We start from the raw sequence: 23,588 nt of genomic DNA, 5'->3' as shown, positions 1-23,588 counted from the left end.
TTGTTTTAATGTGTCTACGCGTTCCTGCATGTGTGTGTGTGTGTGTGTGTGTGTTTTTCACAATTATGTGGGATGCTGACTCCCGTGCCTCTCATCTGTCAGCTCAGCAGGGTTGCTATGGGAACGACAGAGGGCCAACAGAAGTAATGAAGATGCTCTGAATTGTTGCGGGGTGACCTTGAAACAGCAGGAGCAGTCTCGTGTGCAGATAGATGCAAGAGATGCAACATTGGCCATCACGTACATAGTTGTAGAGTGTTTTAGCAGGTTACTGCTCTGAGCCATTCAGCCCACAATGCACTGTGACAAGTGTGTCTCATGCATGTGGCTTTTTAGGTTCTGCACTGCAAGAAAGCGGCTTCTAAAAACAAGATAAAAACACTAAATCTGAGGGAAATGATGTTGCTGCATAGACAGATAATTTCACTTGACAAGATTTCTTAAATGAAGATTGTAAAATCTATAAATAAGCACGTTGAAAGCTTAAAATAAGAAATTAATACATTTTTGAATTTGATGCGGGATGTGACCAGGAGCCAGTGCAGAGAGATGAGGAGCGGAGTGGCATGTGCTCTCCTGGGCTGGTTGAAGACCAGACGTTCAGCCACGTTCTGGATCATCTGCAGACGATTGGTGGTGCAGCAAGAAGACCCACTAGTAGCGAGTTGCAGTAGTGTAAATGGGATAACATAAGGGCCTGAACCAGGAGTTGTGTCGATTGCTCGGTCAGATAGGGTCTGATTTTCCTGATGTTGTACAGGGAGAATAAACAAGATCGGGCAATTGAGGATACAAGAACCTTGAAGGTCAGTTGGTCATCAATCAAGACACCCAAGTTTTGTGCAGAGCTTGTGGGTACAAGTTGCATGGATCCAAGCTGAAGATTGATAGGCTGATATAAGATGGGACGGGGTGGGATGACAAGGAGCTCCGTCTTTGAAAGGTTAAGCTGAAGGTGTGTTTTGTCATCCATGTGGAGATGTCCACAAGACAAGCGGAGATGTGGGGCGAGACTGTGGGGTCGTTTAGTGGGAAGGAAAAGAACAGCTGGGTATCATCGGCATAACAATGGTATGAGAAGCCATGATTGCGGATGATTGTGCCAAGTGAGGTGGTGTAAATTGAGAAGAGAAGGGGGCCAAGCACTGATCCTTGAGGCACCCCAGTGGAAAGGCTTTGTAGTTTGGACACTTCTCCCTTCCAAGATACTCTTAAAGATCTCCCTGATAGGTAGGACGCGAACCATCGGAGGGCAGAACCTGAGATACCAAGTTCTGCGAGTGAAGAGAGGAGGATCTGGTGGTTAACCGTGTCGAAAGCTGCAGAGAGGTCTAGCAACAAAAGAGCTGATGATTGACCAGCTGCTGGAGCCAGACGCAGTGATTCTGTTACAGACAGGAGTGCAGTCTGAGTAGAGTGACCCTGTTTGAAGCCAGACTGATTTGAATTGTACAGGTTGTTCTCGGAAAGGAACCTGGAGACTTGGTTCAAGACTGTACGCTCCAGAATTTTTGAAAGGAATGGTAGGAGTGAGACAGGTCTGTAGTTGCTCACTTGTGTCGGGTCCAGTGAAGCCTAACCCTAACCTTAACTCAAACAGTAACTCAAACCCTAATCCTAATCCTAACCCTCACAATTTAAAGAGGGAAGGTTGGATCGAGTCAGAAATGACATCAATCTTGGTCCCGAGGCTCCCAAACCTTCTCATCCAGAGATAGGATTTGACAAATGTGACAAGCAATAGTATCTTAATTATCTTGTTTTGAGTATAATATACCTACTGATCACAGCTTTATGTGCTAATTTTAAGAATGTGTGTCTATTTGTAACTAAAATGAGTAAATAACCTCTTCACTGGGATTTCAGTCTTGTTTAAAGACTTCTTTTTAGGATTGACATTGTGAGCTTTTTCATGCTTTTCAAGCTATTCAATTGTTGAATATGGTGAACTGTTCCCTAAAATATTGGTTCCAGTTGAGAGTTTTAGTTGCATGTAGTTTAAATGCTATTTCAAAAGCATCTTTCTACCACCAGTATCTACCCAAAGATACTGAAATGAGAAGAAAAAGTGCTCGTTTCAAGTATTACTGGCTTATTTTAATGATATTACAGTTGTTTTTTTCAAGCCACAATCGCTCAAAAAAAGTATATTTGGACTTATTTTTTTTTAAATGCATTTTTTGGGGTTTTCATGCCTTTAATGGACAGGATAGTTGAAGAGAGACAGGAAACAGGGGGCAGAGAGAGGGGAATGACATGCAGTAAAGGGCCGTCCGATGCGGGACTCGAACCGGGGCCGCAGCTGCAGCGAGGACTGTAGCCTCTACACATGGGGCGCCTGCGTAACCCACTACGCTACCAACCACCCCATTTGGCCTTATTTTTAAGACATCATTGTTTTTCCAGTGCAGAGATATTTTTACTAAAGAATTCTTACAAAGAAACATTTACTTACTGCACTGGCAGATCATTTTACTTGTTTCAAGCATGTATTTGCTTAATTCTAGTTATTTATGTCTCATTTTTTCCAGTTGGTTTTTGCAGTGTATAGGACAGCTTTCAATGGAGGTCTCTACTAGGTGATCTACATTGCCACAACCTATATGAATTTAAACAGAACATTCAAGTCACTGAGTTTCCATATTTTAACTTAAAAAAAAGGCTTCAGACAGGAGCCGAGCCAAACCTTCTCTTTGCTGGGAGCGGTTCAGTCATAACCAGCAGATGCTTTCTTTAAGTATTCAAAATCCTCCTTCAATCCGAGGCTGAGGCCCTATTTTACACCCAGGAGTAGTGCAGATCACCAGAGTGCTGGTATTAACACTCAGCCTTTAATCAGAGGCTGATGGAGTGGCATGGAAGCCAGGTGGAGGCTCTTTCTGGAAAATAAGTGCCATTAACTGATCAAGTAAAGTAGCCGAAATGCATGACAACAGCAGCTGTACTCCCTAATGGAGAGAAACTGCTAATAACACCGTGTCTGTGTGTGCATTGAGCAAACATGTGTGGATCTACATCATATGTGTGCAAATTCAGGTCTGTTTTCATGTGTGTGTGTGTGTGTGTGTGTGTGTGTGTGTTCTTGTACTTCCTACATAGCGAGGACCGGAACACGTTTTTAACCAGCAGAGTGAGGACATTCTTACAAAGTGAGGACATTTTGGCCGGTCCTCACTTCTTTGAAGGCTTTTTTGAGATTTAAGACTTTGTTTTAGGGTTAAGGTTACAAAAAATGATAATTAACTGAAACTGTATTGTGTGGTTCCAAAACTAACTAAGATTATAGTGAAAATGTCCTTCATTTTCATCTTTGTCAACTTGTTTCATACATAATGAAGATGGATCAGACAAAGGAAAAAAAGGAAAAATTTACTGTGACCTCTTTTAATCTCCCACCCAACAAATACCCCATTACAAAAAACTAAAACTATTAAAAACTAAACTAAAACTAAAGCATTTCAAAAAAGAAATACTGAAATACTAAACTAAAACTAGCAAACTCACTCTAAAAACTCATTAAAACGAACTGGAAAATCCAAAATTATTATAACCTTCGCAGGGGATTCACTGTTCCAATGAGGGTCCTTACAAAGATAGAAGTGCAAGAATGTGTGTGTGTGTGTTGTGAATTATGTAAATGAATTTACATATATTCAAATGAGGTCCCCATCAACCATGTAAAATCGATTTTTCCCAAGTCCCCAGATGAAATGGTCCAGCCATGACTTCATCAATTCTGATATTTGAAGTTGTGTATAAGCTAACAAAGCCATCGTGAATATACTTGATTTTTTTTCATAGCTATATAACATTTAGAAAGGGTGGTCCCCAAACGTGATGAATAAAATGTTGGTCCCAACAGACCATATAAACCCGTCCGTGTGTGTGTGTGTGTGTGTGTGTGTGTGTGTGTGTGTGTGTGTGTGTGTGGTGAGGGAAATGAGGAATTGAGGTCAGAGGGAGTGCAGACCTACTTTGAGAGATTCCTGTTCGTTTGTTAATGTCAAGCTAGCACCATTTAACACTGATCCCACCTCCTCATTGTCTTGTTCAGATTGACCTCCATGACCCTGCATATGTGTATGTGTGTGTTTGTGTGTGCATGCACTCTCAACCTCCACACTAATCAGCCACAGAACCATTATTGATTGCGCTGCACTCTGCTCACCTTTACCACTTGTTTACTTGTTTTAGTGATTAGCCTGGCCCCCAGCAAGCTGAAGCTCATCACGACTACTTTCCAATGGAAATGGGGGGAAGCGCCCCGAGTAGGTAGGTCAGGAGAGGTGTGATGAAAAGAGAGGAGACGAGGCTGAGGATGAGGGAACAAGGAAGTGAGGAAATGAGGAAATGAGGAGAGGAGAGAAGGAGGCGTGAAATCCCATGATGGATTCTGCTCAGCATCCTGAGGATTACAGTGACATCCGCAGCTACCGGTGCAGCGCAAGGAGCCTTCCTGATGTACACCAGCGCTTTTCAAAATGAAATATCCAGCGCTGGAAAGAAAACAGATGCATGCTTTCATAAGGTGGAAAACAGAACATAGAAGGAATATGGTGCAAAAACATTGTTATAAAGTAGTATAGTTTAGTAGAAAGTAGTGCAATCAATATCGGTTTATGAGCACATTTGGAATCTGACACCAATTCACATTTGAAGCCAACATGTCCAATAATAGCTTAGCGAGCAAGCATGGCAAGCTTTGGATTTGTGTCTATGGGGCTGTGTTAGGAGTGAAACTCAGTATGCAAACAGTTTTAACCCTTTGATGCACAACATGGGTCTATATCTTTGCAACAAATTAATTTAATCATTCAGTATTGCAGGTTTTCCTCAAATAACTTGTTTTTGATCATCATACATCCTAATTTTATAGTTTAATTTCTTACTTTTTGAATAGGGTGTATTTATTTCGCAGGGTGTATTTATTTTTAATCAGGTTTTAATGATAAATGATGTAGCCTAAACATGCTTTGGTTTTTCACCATTTAAAATAAAAACACCTCAGAGTTTTATCAGCTCCAGACATCGATACAATAGTCTAAGATCAATTCTCAGACTCAGACGTGTGGACTTCACGCTGACTCTAATTTGCGTACACGAGCTGAGATCTGATCGTACCCTCCGCTCACGTCCACATTGATAAATGCCGAGGCTTGGGTAGAAACGATCGTACACCCACTTTACGCTCACCTTCTGTCGTACGCTCGTTTGATAAATGAGGGCCAGTGTGTGCAGTGGCTTTTCAAATTAAACTTCCCTGTTCACAGGAAACAGTCAGGTTTGGCAACAAAACTAGTTATTTGGTTAAGGTTAGATTAAAAAATCATTGGGGTTAAAAATAGCTACTTCTGTACTTAACGACTGGATGTAGTTACATTTGTGATGTTGGAATTAATACACAATTAATACATAGGTTAACGCCAAATAACAACACTGACTCTTGGTTTCACACAGGACACAAACACCAGTGTCCTGGTTCAAAGTCTGGGTTTCTTTGACCCGTAAACTGACCTTTTCACACAGTGTCCTCTTCCTGCTGGAATATTTATTGACACATTTAATTCTGTCTGACCTTATAGGACAGACAGAAACATCCAACCTTGTTGGACAGGCCCAAACATTGTGTCAATAAATAATAAAGCAGTCAGCCGACATCGTTTTCCTGAAGATTGCTCTTCCCTCTGATGCACATTTCATGCATTCAGGTTTGTGGAATCTGACATATCAGGTTGTCATTTTATATATAACTGTTATGGTATTAAATAATTTAGTTAGACTTCATCACAGTCACTGTCTGCTAGCACATATCTTCTTTTCTCAGTCTTTGCTGGCACATAGCATTATATATACATGACGTGTAACTTCCATCTGTAGATCAGTGGAATAGTGTGACACCTTTGGTTAGACCAGGGGTAGGCAACCTGTGGCTCTGGGGCCACATGTGGCTCTTTAGGACGTCTGCAGTGGCTCCATGTGGCTGTAACTAAAAATCCGAAATGAAATGTTCATTTCTTGACATTTTCATTTTTTATTTATCAATGGGGTAGGCCCAAATAAATCTGTATTCTTCATTTGTACAATATGTACCTTATATATGCTACTTAATTATTTTACTTTACATTTTAGTCAACTGGGCATCATAGTTTATACGGTTCGGCTTCTTAATCTCTAAATTTTGAGTTTCCCCACCAAGGCTAGCTTTCGAATTCCAAATCTCCTGAGGTTTTCTTCGGTGTCCTGCCTCTCATTTGCACGTGTGCCATCGCTGCATTCTGACAAAATCATATTAATAAATTCTTATTATGACCTATTAGTAAAGTTGGTAGGCTAATGTAGACTTAGTAGACTGTTTTATCTTTATTGTAAGGCTCAAAATAAGGTTTGCGGCTCCATTCCGACATTTTTTCTCTTTAATTGGCCAACAATGGCCAAATCAGGAGAGCTGGGTTAGATTGTGTGTACATAATATGTGTGCACATGACCCACTCATAGCAGTATTAGAAGTCCAAAAACCCCACAGGGAACCTTTAATCTGTGTAATTTAATTACATACAGATAATAAAGATGATATCAAAAAGGACTGAGGAGACTGAGATAATGTGCTATGAAGTTGTTGTTGTTGATGTGCGTGTGTGTCTGCGTGCGTGTGTGTGTGTGTGTGTGTGTGTGTGTGTGTGTGTGAGTGAGGGTCTGTGTGTGTGTGTGTGTGTTGTGTGTGTTGAGTTGTTATGATGAAGAGCCAGCAGGTGGTCCTGAAGCTGGTGCAGGTTGTTAAGACTAGCTGCTCTTATAAACACAATTTTTATAATCATCTGAGAGAACAATATAAACAGTAGCATAAACAGTAGCCAGGATTTTGGAAAAATGGAGGTTATGGGTCCATATTCCCCCAGCAGAATCCCTCCCTGATGCTTTTGCAACACAATTCCCTGTTTTACTTGTTCATGTATTTATTCATTTATATGCAGTTTATTCCCCAAATCAGAGGTCTCAAACTCAAATTACCTGGGGGCCGCTGGAGGCAGTAACAAAATAACCAAAAAAAGACACAAAATTACTGAAAAAAAAAGACACAAATGAAAGAAAAAAAACTAAATTGCTTAAAAAAAGACACAAAATGACCAAAAAAGACACAACATTACAAAAAAAGACACAAAATGACTGAAAAAACAAAAAAATATTTAAAAGAAACAAAATGACCCAAAAAGACACAAAATTACCAAAAAAAGACACAGAATTGCCCAAAAATTACCCAAAATTATTTTTTAAAAGACAAAAAAATATTTTTTTAAAGACACAAAATTACTTAAAAAATACACTAAATTATTTTAAAAAGACGCAAAATTATCAAAAAAGACACAAAATTACAAAAAAAAGACACAAAATTACCAGAAAAAGACACAAAATTACAAAATAAAAGACACGGAATTACCAAAAAAAGACATAAAATATTTTTAAAAAGACACAAAATTACTTAAAAAAGACACAAAATTATTTGAAAAAGACACAAAATTACAAAATAAAAGACACAGAATTACCAAAGAAAGACACAAAATTACCAGAAAAAGACAAAATTATTAGAAAAGACAGAAAAGTATTTTAAAAAGACACAAATGTATTTTAAAAAGACACAAATATATTTTAAAAAAGACACAAAATTACCAAAAAAAAGTAATTAAAGGGACCTTCCACACACAACACGGTAAAGTGCCATTCATATAAAACTCACAGTAAACTTTCATATCAAGGTGGGGGCCACAAAAGTCCTGCGGGCCGCGAGTTTGAGACCCATGCCCTACATCATGATTTAATTGTTTCTAAATCCCATTTATTTTAATTTTCTCAGTTATTATATTATACTTCTTTGCTTAAAAACAGTCCAGCTTTCAACACACTCACTAATGTTTGGCTGATGGCGTTCTATTTTCCTCTTCAGTCCTGATTTATCACCTGTTGAGGGCAAACAAGCGATCCAACCTATCAGCAAGGACAAGCAGAGTGAATTTATAGCATCTCATTGAGTTGTAATGGGACACTCTTCTGTGTTGGAGCACCTCTTTGAGATGCAGTGTTTTTACTAAATAATATCACAGCGTACAGTTTGGACAGGGAAGTTAAAAATGAAGCTGTTTCAGTGTGAAGTGTGCTTACAGAAGGCTTCAGGGTTGATTTGGTGTGATGAAGTATCTTGGTCATATCCAGGTAGCCGTGATTATTTTTTACATGCTGTGAGGCTTGCTCAAAAGCAAAATGGACAGTGATGCACTCATATGAGTCATCAAAACACCAAATAATTTAAATTCATAAGTAAACCATAGAAATAAACACAGGATGCCGAGTGTGCTTGTAAAAAAAAAAAACCCTTAATAAAATAAATTAAAATTGGATGCATTAAATCGACTCAGTTGGGGTCCAGAGAGGTGAGGGGACTCACATATGTGATGAGAGGTTGCCATCTTTTATAAAAATTCAAACTTTACTTACTTTCTTATTTTTACTTGTTTAATAGGGAATGCAGGAAGAAAGTTAAATGTTAGAAAAGTTTGAAAGATTTACAAGTTAGAAAATGTTTTGGATGTCTCCATGCTTCATGATCTAGAGTTGCTGACTTTATCAGTTTATAGCTAAGATAGCTTGGAGCTGTAAAACTGATGACCTTCCCTGCTTGGTGTTCAATTTGTGCTTGTATTTTAAATGTGTGCCTCATGTGGGATCAAGAACTCCAGTAAATTTGTTAAACATAAAACAGTATTTTCAGACTGTTGGTTCATAAAAGTTCAGTTTCTTGTGCTTGTGGGATGAGGGTGGCAGAACATCAGATACATTCCAGCAGTCAAGTCAAGTCAAGTCAGATTTATTTATACAGCACATTTCATACGGCAGGCGTAAACTCAATGTGCTTAAAGTAAAAATCATACATGACAGAAATATACAATATACATACACTAAACCAGGGGTAGGCAACCTGTGGCTCCAGAATGGCAATATACATTCAGCAATATGATGTATAATTTTTTACTTTTTAATTTTACAAAGACTTGTAATATTCAAGACCATCATGCAACTGAATAATACTGTTACTAACAATAATGTTGCCATTATATTAATTTACATATTTCAACTTACATTATATTGTTTTAAAAGTAATTCACTTTTTAATTGGCATTTACACTTAATGTAGTACAAAAACAACAAGAAAACCCCTTTAAAATATTACATTTAATTTCAGAAAAAATACTTTTACAGTGCAGCTTTTGGGAAACAGCACAAACATTGCTCAGCTCTTCTCATCTGCGCTGTACAAGCTGTATGCTGTGGAAATACTGGATTTGAAGGGGCTGTCCTCGAAAATACTGAAAAAAAATCAGCCTTTGCTGAGGTTCCCTCCACACTGCTCTCAATAATGAATAAACTAATGGAATGGCTGCACAAAGCTCTGACTCTCTGATGTGACAAGCAAACATGGAGGTGGCAGAGCAGTGATGGGGCAGGATACAGCTGATTATCATGAAGGTAGAGAGAGTGGAAGAAATGGAGAGTTAAGTTAAGATAAGTTAGGATAAGGGAGTTTGATTGGAAGGTCAAAATGAGGTACTTTATTACTCCATCTATCTCCTCAAGGTAAAGTAATACTTCTGAGATGTGTTGGAGGGGTTGTGGACTGCTGGGGGATTTTACTCTTATATTTTGGGATTGCCCAAAGATTTTAGATTTTTGGAAAAATATTCAAAAGGAAATAAAAGATGATTTTGGCATTTACTTTTTTTTTTAAATCTAGCAGTGTACATATTGGGTCTAGTCCCAGATAATATTATAGATGGCAACATGACTTTGTTATTGAGAATACTGCTTTTAATAGTGAAGAAAACAATTACAACTTCTTGGTTAAAGCCACATCCCCCCCAGTATAACAGAATGGAGAGAAAAAGTAAAAAATGTATCTATCATGGAGAAAATCACAGCAAAGTTACAGCTTAAATCAGACAGTTTGAACAAAGATGGCTACCAGTAATACAGACAATGGCAGAACTTTAGTCACCTCTTTTATTTATTGCTTTTTACCACTTTTGTTGTTCAATAAATGTATGTAGTCATGGATACATGTTGCGCATATTATCTCCTTTTCAGGAGGACGAAATATTTGAAGATATGTGAGGGCATGATTATATGTTAGAACTGAAACTGTAATAGCATGTCCTTATGTGTGTTCTTAATGTATGCGTTGTGTGTATGTGTGTTTGTCATCTCATGTGAAATAAAGAAGTGAGTTAAAAAAAAAAGAAAAGGATTAGTTAGCTCCATGGTTAGCTCACACTCACCAGGGCTACCTAGCTTCCACACACGAGAATCTAAAGTGTAATTATCTGTAAAACTGAAAAAAAAAAGAAAAAAAAAAGAATCCCATTATGTACTCATTAAACAGTTTGAATGATGTGTTTGTTATATCACCCTGTCGTTAAAACAATTATCATGAGCTCACAATGTGCTTGTAACTCATATTGCCTTCTAAGAACAGCTGAAATCTCTACATATGAAATGTGAGAGTGGTGAAGACAGTCAGGTGGTTGCTGGGTAATGGAGGACATCAGATCCCAGCCTGCCGCCTGTCAGTCCTCACAGGGGGACGTCTCAACTGTCAAATTACTTTCTCATGTCACATTTGAACAAAAGCAGTTTGACTGAAACTTGAAGGTCATGACTGAGGAATTTATTCATTGTTTCATCTCTGCCTGGGACAGAACAATTACTCCTGTATATTCTAATCTCACTATGCATCCATGTACACTTCTGGCAAACTTCAAAGCATTCCTTTGAAAACCAACCCTCCCTCGCTCCACTCCATAACAAATTACCATACAAAAGTCTCCCAGCACACGACGCTACACTACACTGAATCTGTTCACAGACGGAGCTCCGCAGGATGATTGAAGTCGAGCTCTCCTGAATTTCCTCAACTCGCCTCCGTGATCAAAGTGGATGAAGGCAGGCGGTTAGCAAGACGGGCCCAGAAGTAAAGCTGTGCCTGGGGCTTGCTGTGTTCTGTGTATGGGAGAAGGCTTCTCTGCCTTGTACCCTTCACTCTGCAGAACATGCATTGTAGTGAGCTCACACATAGCAGACCTCTGCTCTCTGCAGCTTCACTTTAACCCTCTGGGCCCACTCTAATTTACTACACTTTCAGACCCGTCGGGCTGAAAATGTCCACTTAAAAAACGCTATAAAAACTTAACAGATTAACATTTTTGTTTTACTTTTTTCTGCATATACCTCTTAAACAACTTCTGCCCTGCTCAAAACTAACAAACATTCAAATATTTTGAGGATTTTACCCCTTTAAATGCCAGTTTGATTGCACGATGTCAGTGATGTTTTTTATGAAAAAGAAAACAAACACAAAATTATAGTTATTTTCTACGAAATGAATAATTTGGCTGGGGCATTGGTTTTTATCACAGCCTTGGATATGTCAAAGATTAGCGACAAAATTGATTTTGATGCATTTGTAATTTTTGTGTAGTGTCAGATTTAAAATTTACTGAAAATGTCCACTTAAAAAACACGATAAAAACTTAACAGATTAATATTTTTTCCTACTTTTTTCTGCATATACCTCTTAAACAACTTCCGCCCTGCTCAAAACTAATAAATGTTTTGACATTTTTGGCATTTTAACCCTTTGAATGCCAGTTTGATTGCAAGATGTCTCTGATGTTTTTCATGAAAAAAAAACAACAAAAAACTCAAAAATGTAGTTATTTTCCATATCATAAAATATTTTTGGCGGGGGCATTGTTTCTTATCACAGTCATGGCTATGTCAAAGATTAAGAAAAAAACTGAATTTGATGCATTATGAGTTTTTGTCTAGTGTACATTTAAAATGTAAAAACTCCTTTCTTTGAAAAACAGTGACATCATGTAATCAAGCTGGCATTTAAAGGGTTAAAATCTGATAATATGATGCCATTTGCAGTATCACAGCCAAAATAATTGCCAAAACAAAAGTGAAAAATATGGCTAAAAATGTCCTGAGTGGTACCAGAGGGTTAACTGCTAGCTGGGCTGAGTAAAGTTGAACTTTTATTAGCGTTTTAATGTTGCCTGCACACACAGATTATAGAGTATATGCTTCTGTAATAAATGCCTGAAGTGAATATATAATTAGAAGTGTTTAAAATGCAGACAGTAGCAGTAAGATGCCCCCTCCTGCCTCGTCTGGTTCTCAGTAGCCCCATATGACGCATTAAATGTGACTGTCAACAATTTATAGCTTGATATTAGTATTCTGCAGCTCAAACATCTTTTTATCTTTTTTATTTGCATTCATGTTTGACCTTTGCTAAATTATGTGAGGTGTCTGCTGCCAAAAGTAAGTGGACCACTGAATATTATATCTATGTATGTGATAGTTTAGCATCTCGTTCTAAAATCATGGGTTTCAGGCCTTACCCTTGAATTATAAACCTGGCTGCAGGGATTTGCATCTGTTCAGCCACAAGAGCATTAGTCAGTCCGTGTTTCAGTCCATCCCAGAGGTGTTAGCTGGGGTTGAGGTCAGGGCTCAGAGCATGCCTTCAGGTTCTCCCACAACAAACAGGGAAAACCATTTCTTTAAGGGGCTGGCTTTGTGCACAGGGACATTGTCATGTTTAAACATTAAAGAGCCAAACACAAACGGTTGGCACAAAGCACTCTAAAATATAATTGCATCGGTGTAGTGCTAAAATTACTCTCAAAGGAATATAATGACATTTTGGGAAACACCAATCTCAAATCTGTGCATTAACTATGGAGCTGGCACCAAGAGGCAATTAGCCTAGCTTAGCATCTACTGTATCTATAAAAGCAAGAAGTGTGTGTGTGTGTGTGTGTGTGTGTGTGTCTCTGTGTGTCTCTGTGTGTCTAGGGCATATCTCGCTGACCGTTTCGTATGTGGCTTGCGCGTGGCATGAAGGTGTGCATCATTTTTTAATTCACTTTTCAAAATATCATTATTTACATAGGATGTGTTGCCGCATTGCACTGTTTCCAATTGGACGCCTTTTAGGGGAGCTCCGCCTCATTGTGTGATAGGCCTGCTCCTTCGCGTCGAAAGGAGCCAGCTGAGGTGGTTTGGGCATCTGGTAAGGATCCTCCCGGGCGCCTCCCGTTAGAGGTGTTCTGGGCACGTCCAACTGGTAGGAGGCCCCGGGGAAGACCCAGAACACGGTGGAGGGATTATATCTCTCTCCTGGCCTGGGAACGCCTCGGGGTCCCCCAGTAGGAGCTGGACGTTGTGGCTGGGGAGAGGGACGTCTGGAATGCCCTGCTTAGCCTGCTGCCCCAGCAACCCGGCCCCGGATAAGCAGACGAGAATGGATGGATGGATGGATGGATGGATGGATGGATTTTAAAAAGCTTAGGCTGTGTACAAATATTAGTGAACACGCGTGGGTTTTGCAGAATCCTCCATTATTGCTGCTATTGTGTGGTGATAGGTCTGATCAACAAGTTTTCATTGTTCCTGTTGACTCATCTTTGTGTGGGAAAGTGCTATGAACCCTATAAATATCTGTTGGGGGTGCCCAGCATATGCACTGAATGGTCATGTGTTAATCTGACTGTATTATTTATACAAGACAGTTGACCTGACTACACTGAGCCTAGATAAAAATATGAAATGGGTTAGTACTCTGATTTTCACATCATATGCTTTGATGGTTGGAATAGATTTTTTTGTAACACTTTACAATAGCCAACTAAGTGATGTTTGTAGATGGTTTATAAACCAGTTATTAACCATTTACAAAGTACTATACATATTTAATCTTTAAATGTTTTCAACCAATTTCTTAAAGGTATATGAATCATTTCAAATCATTAACATACTTAATATGGTGTTAAAAATGTTATATTCAGTGCAACTTAAAGTATTAATAAACTAATAGTTATAATTTAATTGTTTGTTAATGGTAAAGTAACTATGAGCTTACATTAAAATACCATCTATTTGCCATTTATAAATTATTTAGTTAGTTAAACATTAATAAATTATGAATTTATGGTAAACTCTGTTTACCATTTATAAATGATGGTTATTGTAAAGTGTTGCCAGATATTTTTGCAACATGAAAATGCAACTGAATAGCATAGTTGCTTAAATTCAGTAAAAGAGAATACCTGAAGATGGAACTTGAAAATTCTGGTGTCGACAGTTGTCCTGAAAGAAAACTGTCACACTGTAATGTTTGCTGAAGTGACAGGAGTAGAGGTAGTGATCTTTTTACCAGGGACAGGTGGATCAGTTTGATTCTTGAGTTCCCATCATAATAGGTAAGAGCATTTACTCTGAGGTCTAGCACCTAATTTGCACAGCTGAAAGAGCACCATGACCTAATTACAGCTCCTGTTAACCTGACATGAAACAACCAGTAACCGTCCCTGGCAGACCTCATACCTGTGCCAAGTACTCTAAGCTGTAAGTTTTGCCAAGTAAAAACTGCTGCCTGTAGACAGTTTGAGTCTCAGCTGAATTATAGATGTAGCTGTGGATTCCTGTCTCCCAGACCAGTGTTCTGCTCCAATGGAAACATCAGAGATAGAGAGTGACATGTCGACAAGCCAATTATGTGACTGGCCAGCTGTCAACAGCAACAATATCTCCACAGTCATCTCTGTCTCACACTCTGAGACTTCAGAGAGCTTGAGAATACAGTGACAGGAGACCACACAGATTCAAGGCTCTTAGAAAATAATAATGCATTCGAAAAGGCATATTCAATGAGCTGTAAAGTACAGATGTGCATTGAGAGCAGCGCCACAACTGAGTGTGCATGTGTGTGTGTGTGTGTGTGTGTGTGTTTCTGTGTGTGTGTGTGTGTGTGTGTGTGTGTGTGTGTGTGTGTGTGTATGTGTGTGTGTGTCCAGAACTAAAAGAGAGAGAATGATGGTGCTGTAATCAGGCTAGGTCCCAGGAGGGCAGACAGCAGTGCTGACAGCGAGTTGGTACTCATCTTCAGAGCAGAATTTCTGGGCCACAGTCCCTCTGTCAGGCTGAAAAAATAGCAAGGGCCAGAGGATGTGGAAGCACAGGCGGGAGGCGAGAAAATGACCCGGGCAAAGAAATCAAGGGGGGCTTGATTTTCTGGAGGCAATGACAGCAACACAAAAGCTGGAGTGTCTATAAATCACACAGCCTAATTGACACGGTGAAGATTTTGGATTTGGAATGATGTGTACAGAGACAATCATGGCTATTTCTGCCACACAAAGGCAGAGAACAATAATAACACAAACAGAGAAGTTAAGAGTTTGAAGACTCTTAGTCCAACCGTGTAATATAATGTACATTATATAGATTGTAAAACCTTAATTTTATGCCCTTTTCGGCTGGTTATTAATCATTGGCACAGAAAAGGGCACTGTGTAATATATAGCCACATGCTCCAAAAAAAATTTGAATTTCATGATATACTAAATGCAGCGATGACACTGTTCAAGATTATGTAGCATTAGAGTGAGACATGCAATAAACCTTGCAGTGTCCTCAAAAATGTTTAGCAAACTTTTAGAGACTTTTGCAATGGACAGGTCCCCAAAGAATCTAGCTCCACCCAGGTGGAGAATACATGAATACTGACAAAGCAGAGTGCATGAAGACCAACAGCACGGCAGACAGGAGTCACAGGAGGCAATGTGGGACCAGGTGTGGAGTCTGCATGGTAGATGGTGCAGATTTCGGCTCCCAGGCAAAGCTAAGCCTGGATGTTTTTTGTGCAGCAAGGTCTCCATAAACACCACAGTGCAGCTCTGTGCTGTGGATGGTAACCTGCAGTCCAACAAGATCTCCAACTTAAACAACAGAATAGACCATTTGACAATACCACCCATATCGACACATATGAGCATTTGGCAAAATGAGCGTTTCGTGGCTCACAGTACCATGGAGCGTTTTTAAAAATAGCACACGCATCATTGTACATACGGGTACAGTTCATGGTTGTAAAAAGGCTGCAATTTTTGTGAATTTAGGCTACAAAACCATTGACCTAGATTTAGGGCAAAAAAAATCCTGGTTAGGCTGTAGTGGCAAACGTAAATCTTAATTCTAAAGCCACTCCATTTATTAGCAGTAGGCTGGTACAGCTGGCTCGACTCGTATGTTACTGTTAGTTCATTTTCAGAATGTGGGGATTGTTTGGTGAAGAAACCTGGCATCATATATGTCACCTGACTCCAGATCAGCCAATAGCAATATTCTATTGTAATATCTAGGTTTGAACCAGTAGAGGGCAGATGCTTTTTTAGACTTTGAAATGCATTATATACATTGATTTCCAGCTGAATAGAGGGTTTTGGTGTTTAGTTACTCTTTAAACCAAAAATCTGGTCATATCTTACACATTGCACCTTTAATATCAAACCTAAAAAGATATTTTGATACTGAGCAATTTAAAGTGCACAGTGAAACGCAGTGTTGCTTTAATACATTACGACTTAATAAATACACTTATATATAATTTAAAGGTAGCTTAAGAGCAGCAAACTGAACAAGGTTCAGAGTTTGCAGTTAATCTGCTACGACAGGTAAAACCAGACTGTTTATCTCATGTTACTATTTTTATTCCCTTATGCTTAGATTTAATTACTGCCTCATTTATGTGGAATAAAAAACTCAATTACTAAGATCTTGGAACATAAACATGTATTTTTTTTAATAACAGGAATGAGTTCTAGGTTAATTCACCAGCAGCCCCACAGTGCACTCACTACAGTTTGTTAGTGTTTGTATGTTTTTTTCTTTTTTCTTCCAAAATGACACATTTCAGTGACACTGAAAGTGACTAAAAGCCTATTTACTGCATATTGGCTTTGTGGAGAAGAGTAATGTGGTCTGTGGTGGTGGTTTGTAACTGAACAATTTGTAAAGTTTGTAAGGAAATGTGTTTTCTTTGTACATTTACTTGTGTTGATAATGATCTCTTCATAAAGACTTATTATACCCAGTCGGTTTTAACTCGGAGTTCTAGTCTCATTAAAAAACCTTTGAGAAGTTTTTTTCTTCAATTTATCATCACAGGCATAATAATTGAGAGACAAATACTGACTATTTTAATATGCTGTATGTGCATGCTAACCCTGAGAAAATTGGATTTGGAAATAAACAGAGAAATCCAAACTCAATTATTGATATCACACATAACATCTAACACAAAATGTTGGGTTACAGTGTGTCTGCTCATTGACTTTGTTTATCTGAACATTTGTAACCCAGTTAAGATCTGATTTCTGAAATAATAGACATCACATCCTGGTTTCAGAAGCGTGGACAAGTCTTTAATAATAATAATAATAATAATACATTTTATTTGGAAGGCGCCTTTCTTGGCACTCAAGGACACCGTACAAAAGGATAGAAAAATAAACAACAACAAAATACACAGAATTAAGAACAATACAATACAATAGATTGGACAGGGTAAAAGTCATCACAGGGAATAGGCAGTTTTAAACAGATGTGTTTTGAGTTGTGATTTGAAATGGGGGAGTGAGTCAATGTTTCTGAGTTGAGATGGTAATGAATTCTAGAGGCAGGGAGCAGAACAGCTGAATGCTCTGCTCCCCATGGTGGTGAGACGGGCGGAGGGGACAGACAGGTGTATGGGGGAAGAGGATCTGAGGGAACATGGAGGAGGTGGGACAGATATGGGGGGGCGAGGTTGTGGATAGCCTTGAAAGTTACCAGGAGGACTTTGTACTGAACACAGAACTGAATCGGGAGCCAGTGGAGCTGTTGGAAGCAGGTGGCAATCTCCGTGTCTGAGCATGGAGGCAAACTAGTCAGTGCTTTAAGCTGCATTCTACCGAAAATTCCAGCAGGGGGCGCTAAGTTTGGCTGCAAAAAAAAATCTGCCCATTCATTTCAGTGCAGAATTTGAAAACTTCTCACTTGATTTATTACCTCAGAAATTTTTTTCAGAACAACACTATGGTCTCAATCGCTAGTAAAAAATCTTCTTCAAGACAATTTGATGTTAATAGTTCTAATAATGGTCCCATTTAGAAGAAAATAGAAGATAAAGAATCATATGATTTGGGGCGTGGCTACATTTGATTGACACTAACAAGGCGAGCCGTCATCAGGAGGGAAACAGAACAATGCGTATCCACGACAACGTGTCAATAAAGTTATATATAACGTTATATAGATAGAAAAGAGGACATTTAGCGGGTTGGTCTCATAACTTTGACCCTTTCACTGTATTTTCACTTAATGACAGTTTATTTGAACGTTTTGTTCAGTAAAAATGTCTTGTTCAGCATTTGGTTGGACTAACAGACACTCCAAGGAGTCGCTGCTCAGTTTTCTGAGGTCAGTAACAAACATTTTGTTTTTGTTTTTTGCTAGCCAAAACTAGCATCCCAGTTAATGCTCCAGCTAATGCTAACATGAATTAGCAGTGACTTCTCTCAGTCAGGTTGAGGTGTAGAGAGGCTGTAGTCAGTGATCAGATCCCTCTCCTCCTCCACAGTCCAGATATGATCTGCTCACCGTATCGGAAACAAGATGGCGACTCAAAATGGCGACGTGTGTCTGTGAAACGTGAAACGTGTGAACTTGAGGCTTCCAACGGGCCACAAACCAATGGGTGACGTCACGGGGACTACATCCATTATTTATATACAGTCTATGGTTGGAGGACAGGGGTGATGTGGTAGATAGAGGCGGTTCTTGTGATGATGCGGGCAGCTGAATTCTGGACCAGTTGAAGTTTATGGAGTGATTTGTGAGGGAGGCCAAAGAGGAGAGAGATGCAGTAATCCAGACGGGAAGTGACGAGGCTGTGGACAAGGATGGCAGCAGTGTGGGGGGTAAGGGAGGAGCGGAGGTGATTGATGTTTTGTAGGTGGATGTAGGCAGACCAGGTAACGTTACCCTTTATACCAGATTTGACACTTAAATATATCAGCTGGAGTTTTAATACGAACCAGGATAATGTGGCATGTAAACACCTAATCCAGGTTTCTGACCATACTGCCACAATCACCTCAACTGAAGTGAAGTTATAGGTTGTTCCAAAAATCAAAAAATATGATGACAAATGATGTTTAAGATGATCTACATACAGAAATAAAAGCTTAAATCTGATTGTGTCAGATTGATACTGATTGTTTGGGATGTAAATAATGTTATTCATTTAATAATATGTATAATTCTATGAATAATATAGTATCAGAGAAACCAAAGAAAAATGTACTGAAACAAAAGGGAATTCTTACATCATCTCTGGTGGATGTAGTGTTCTCTATGACCTCCCTATAAATGTGGATCTTCCTAACTTTGAGAACTCTATAGCGGGCTGTGTGGACCAATCAGAACCATGCATATTGACCTGGATTTATTTAGCCAGCAATCGTTACCAAAAGCAAATATTTAATACTTGTAAATAAATATTGCTTTGTTTGTGATGGCAGCTAGCACACAGACGTAATCCAATGCGCTCTAGGCACTGTGGGGTGTTGATGCGTTCTGTGAGCTGTTGTAGCAACACCCTCTCTGTGTGGAACCTCCTGATTTACAAATCAGGGATAGTTTGGAATTTTGGACATTAAGTTGTATAAAACAGCAATTAGCTTGCTCTCCGAGCCCCGGTGTTGGAGTTTTGCAGGTTTCGATCGGAGAATAGATTTGTTTTGTCATTGGGGGTGTCCCAGTGGCTCACACTGGTAGAGCGCTTACCACATGGCCGTGTGCTTGCTGCAGCGGACACGGGTACGAATCCGGCCTGAGGTCCCTTTGCTGCATGTCTTCCCCTCTGTCTCCCCCTTTCTATCTGTCTCTATCAAATAAAGCAGTAAAAATGCCAAAAAAATAATCTTTAAAAAAGAAAAGTTTTGTTTTGTCACGAAACTACAAGGTTTTACTCCACAAAACTATGTGTACACTTAAAGGTCACCCATTCCACCACAAAACAATGGTCCTCATGCATATCACAAACTAACTTCACCTGGCACTTTTTTGTTTGTTTGCAAAAAACAGTAAAAACAATGACAGCTGGCATATAACTGTGGCTAAACCTCGGTAAGTAAGCTATTAGCTTTGCATCCAGCAAGAATTTCACACAACCTTAAAAAATCCTGAACTATCCCTTTAAGCTCTGATTATAACACATGAAAGCTACCAAACCCACACTGTAATGTAAAAACAATCCCCCAGTCTAAAATATTTCATTTTTATTTTTCAAATGACATTTTATTGTTTTCTTCAGAACCATCTGGCGACCCATCAGAAATACTCTTGTGACCCCCAGGTTGAATAGCACAGACACAGACTACAGACACAGACTATCTTCATGTTCATTACACATGTGCTTTCTGCAGAGACAAGTCAAAATGTCTGCCATCTATCAACAGACTCTTGCTGATGACAAAAAACAGAGGTTGAGTTAGGGCTGGGCAATATGGACCAAAAGTCATATCCCGATTTATTTAGGCTGAATATTCATATACAACATATATCCAGATATTTTTATTGCAAAGTGAGAGCAAATGTTCAGTCAAAACCAAATATGACATGTCACAAGTAATTTCATATAAATCATTTCTTTAAGTGAACATAAATACTGTATAAAAACAGGAGTAGGCCTACCTTTTTTTAAAAGAAATCAAAGCTCCATAAAGTGCATATTTAAATAAAAAATATCTTAAATAAAAATAGCCTATGAAACAAAATAGGCCAATTTTTTTCTGAAATAAATATATTAATGAGAAAGAATAATGAACATCACAAAATAACTTAATATGACAAACCCTAGTAAGGGCAGCATTTATAGAGAAAAAAAATTGAACTAAGTCGATATATGTGATATGGTCTAATTCCATATCACATTTAAAAACATATCAATGTATTTATATATATATATATATATATATATATATCGCCCAGCCCTAGGTTGAGTTAGGTTGTTTGGTAATAAAACAAAAATATTGTAATGAAAACTAAAATCCTGTCAATACATCATAGTGGTGTGGACCTTGATGTCTGGCCTGGGGCACCATAATAATGTGCAGACTGTGCAGCAGAGGAGGACTAAAAGTCAAAATGCTTGCTGCTGTGCTGGATATTGGCTTAAAACTATGTCTTTTACAGCTCCTCATAAGCCCATGCTTTTTATTTTAGTCCATAGTATATTTAGTGTAACCTCAAATCAAGTGAAAGAGCAGAAGGCTCCACATATCTCTTGGTTTCAAATAATCGTGGCACTGGGCTCTCCTTCAGCGAGGGCTGGGCGATATGGACCAAAAGTCATATCCCGATATATTTAGGCTGAATATCGATATATGACATATATCCCGATATTTTTAGCCCAAAGTGAGAGCAAATGTTCAGTCAAAGCCAAATATGACATGTCACAAGTAATTTCATTGAAACCATTTATTTAAGTGAACATAAATACTGTATAAAAAAAGGAGTACCTTTTTTTTTTTTTTTTTTTAAATCAAAGCTCCATAAAGTGCACATTTAAATAACATAAAAAAAATCAAATAAAAATAGCCTATGAAAGAAAATAGGCCAATTTTTTTCTGAAATAAATATATTAATGAGAAAGAATAATGAACATCACAAAATAACTTAATATGACAAACCCTAGTAAGGGCAGCATTTATAGAGAAAAAAAATTGAACTAAGTCGATATATGTGATATGGTCTAATTCCATATCACATTTAAAAACATATCAATGTATTTATATATATATATATATATATCGCCCAGCCCTAGGTTGAGTTAGGTTGTTTGGTAATAAAACAAAAATATTGTAATGAAAACTAAAATCCTGTCAATACATCATAGTGGTGTGGACCTTGATGTCTGGCCTGGGGCACTATAATAATGTGCAGACTGTGCAGCAGAGGAGGACTAAAAGTCAAAATGCTTGCTGCTGTGCTGGATATTGGCTTAAAACTATGTCTTTTACAGCTCCTCATAAGCCCATGCTTTTTATTTTAGTCCATAGTATATTTAGTGTAACCTCAAATCAAGTGAAAGAGCAGAAGGCTCCACATATCTCTTGGTTTCAAATAATCGTGTCAGTGGGCTCTCCTTCACCAAATGTAGGTTATCACAACACACAGGCTCTCTCCCTCTCTCCGGATCGTACCACCGCAGGGATGAGCTTTAACTTGTGCGATGAAAGCTGGAGATGAATACTTCATCCCTGACCCACATAATGGCGATATATGAGGCACGGTGAGCGGAGCTGTGTCGTGTTCCAGCCCGCTCCTCCGCTCCGGTACGGCGGGAGCTGCTAACGGCGCGCCTCGCCTCCCATCTTTCTCCGCCTGGATCCCACTCCTCTCTCCATCGCTCACCTCCAGAGAGAGGAGAGGAGCGGGAGAGGAGAAGCGGCCACACCGAGAGAGGAGCGACGGAGGCGGGAAAAGTAAGTAGCTCGCGAAGGGGGATTGATGGAGATGTAAGCGGTGTTCCGGAGAGGAGAGGCTCCGGAGCGGCTTGACATGACTCCAGTTGGAAAGTAACGCTAGTACTTTGGTTAGCAGTACTTCGTTACTCGTTACATTCGACTGCACGGTGCTTAATGTGTAGAAAGTTGCCATTTTCTACAGTAAACTTCGTGTAGTTCATGATACAAATGTACAGTTAAGCCAGTGTTGCGATACGGCTAATATTACAACCATTGTGAAATAAACTGATACTTTAATTAGCCTTACTGTTAGCTCTAGTTTTAATTAAAGTACGTGGATAGCCTACATTACACTAGCTAAGCATTTACAGGCCCTTGTAAATGTTGCTCCTGTAATTGTTTTTGTGTGTGACACTGTGATAATTAGACGCCTGAAAGCCTCCATTACTAATGTTAAGATAAACATGGTGTTGTTTGAATGGTCCCTCCCACTGTGGAGAGTAGGGACCTCACTTATTGATTAAATATAGCCTTTAATTTAGAATGATGGAGATGAATACTTGAGGAATAATAGTGATATGATTCCAAATAATGCAAGTGAGTGATACACCATTGTGTGCCGTATACACAAGCAACAATGTAGGGATAGCATGGGAGAAATAATAATAATAATACATAAATAAAAACACAGTGCCTCAGTGCAAATCATATAATATGGGTCAATGACGTGATCTAATGTAATCTAATGTTTTAATGTATCCTATTGTATTTGGCCATTTGATGTCATGTTATGATGATTATTACATGTATAAGTCCACTTAAATCCACTGTAGATGGATAAAGTACTTAATATGTATCATTCTTTTGTGCTTACACTATTTGACATCTTGCCAACCCTTGTTTGTCACTGACCCATATACAGATTACCATTATAATATACATAATTGGTTGTCAGAGTATAAGGTACACCTAGTCAAAGCTAACAGTGAATACAAAACTCTTCATCAAGGTTTTAATGTTGTTTAATCTATTTCAGAGAGTGTATATAGTCAACTATTTTGATCATCGAATAATTGGTTTGAGCAGTTTTTTCAAGACAATAAGTCGAAATTCTCTGATTTCAGCTTCTTCAATGTGAATATTTCTCATTCATATAAAAGGGGTGGACACAATATTGGAAAC

At 38.7% G+C, this 23,588-nt stretch overlaps 1 protein-coding gene and 1 pseudogene across 1 annotated transcript in view; one reads left to right on the top strand and one right to left on the bottom strand.

Annotated features, from left to right (window-relative positions):
* Nucleotides 1-494: 494 nt before the first annotated feature.
* LOC131968089 (uncharacterized) lies at nucleotides 495-4,228 on the bottom strand (annotated as a pseudogene).
* Nucleotides 4,229-21,874: 17,646 nt separating this feature from the next.
* The window catches only part of klhdc8a (kelch domain containing 8A), a 62,699-nt gene continuing 60,985 nt past the window's right edge, over nucleotides 21,875-23,588 (top strand). The window contains exon 1 of the mRNA XM_059330086.1: nucleotides 21,875-22,424. The gene's annotated coding sequence lies outside the window, so the exon portion shown is untranslated. The remainder of the gene's footprint in view (nucleotides 22,425-23,588) is intronic.

The sequence above is a fragment of the Centropristis striata genome, chromosome 3 (assembly GCF_030273125.1).
Source record: "Centropristis striata isolate RG_2023a ecotype Rhode Island chromosome 3, C.striata_1.0, whole genome shotgun sequence".
Lineage (NCBI taxonomy): Eukaryota > Metazoa > Chordata > Actinopteri > Perciformes > Serranidae > Centropristis > Centropristis striata.
Note: the sequence above shows the minus strand (reverse complement) of the source record. Positions and strands in the feature narration are given on the sequence as shown.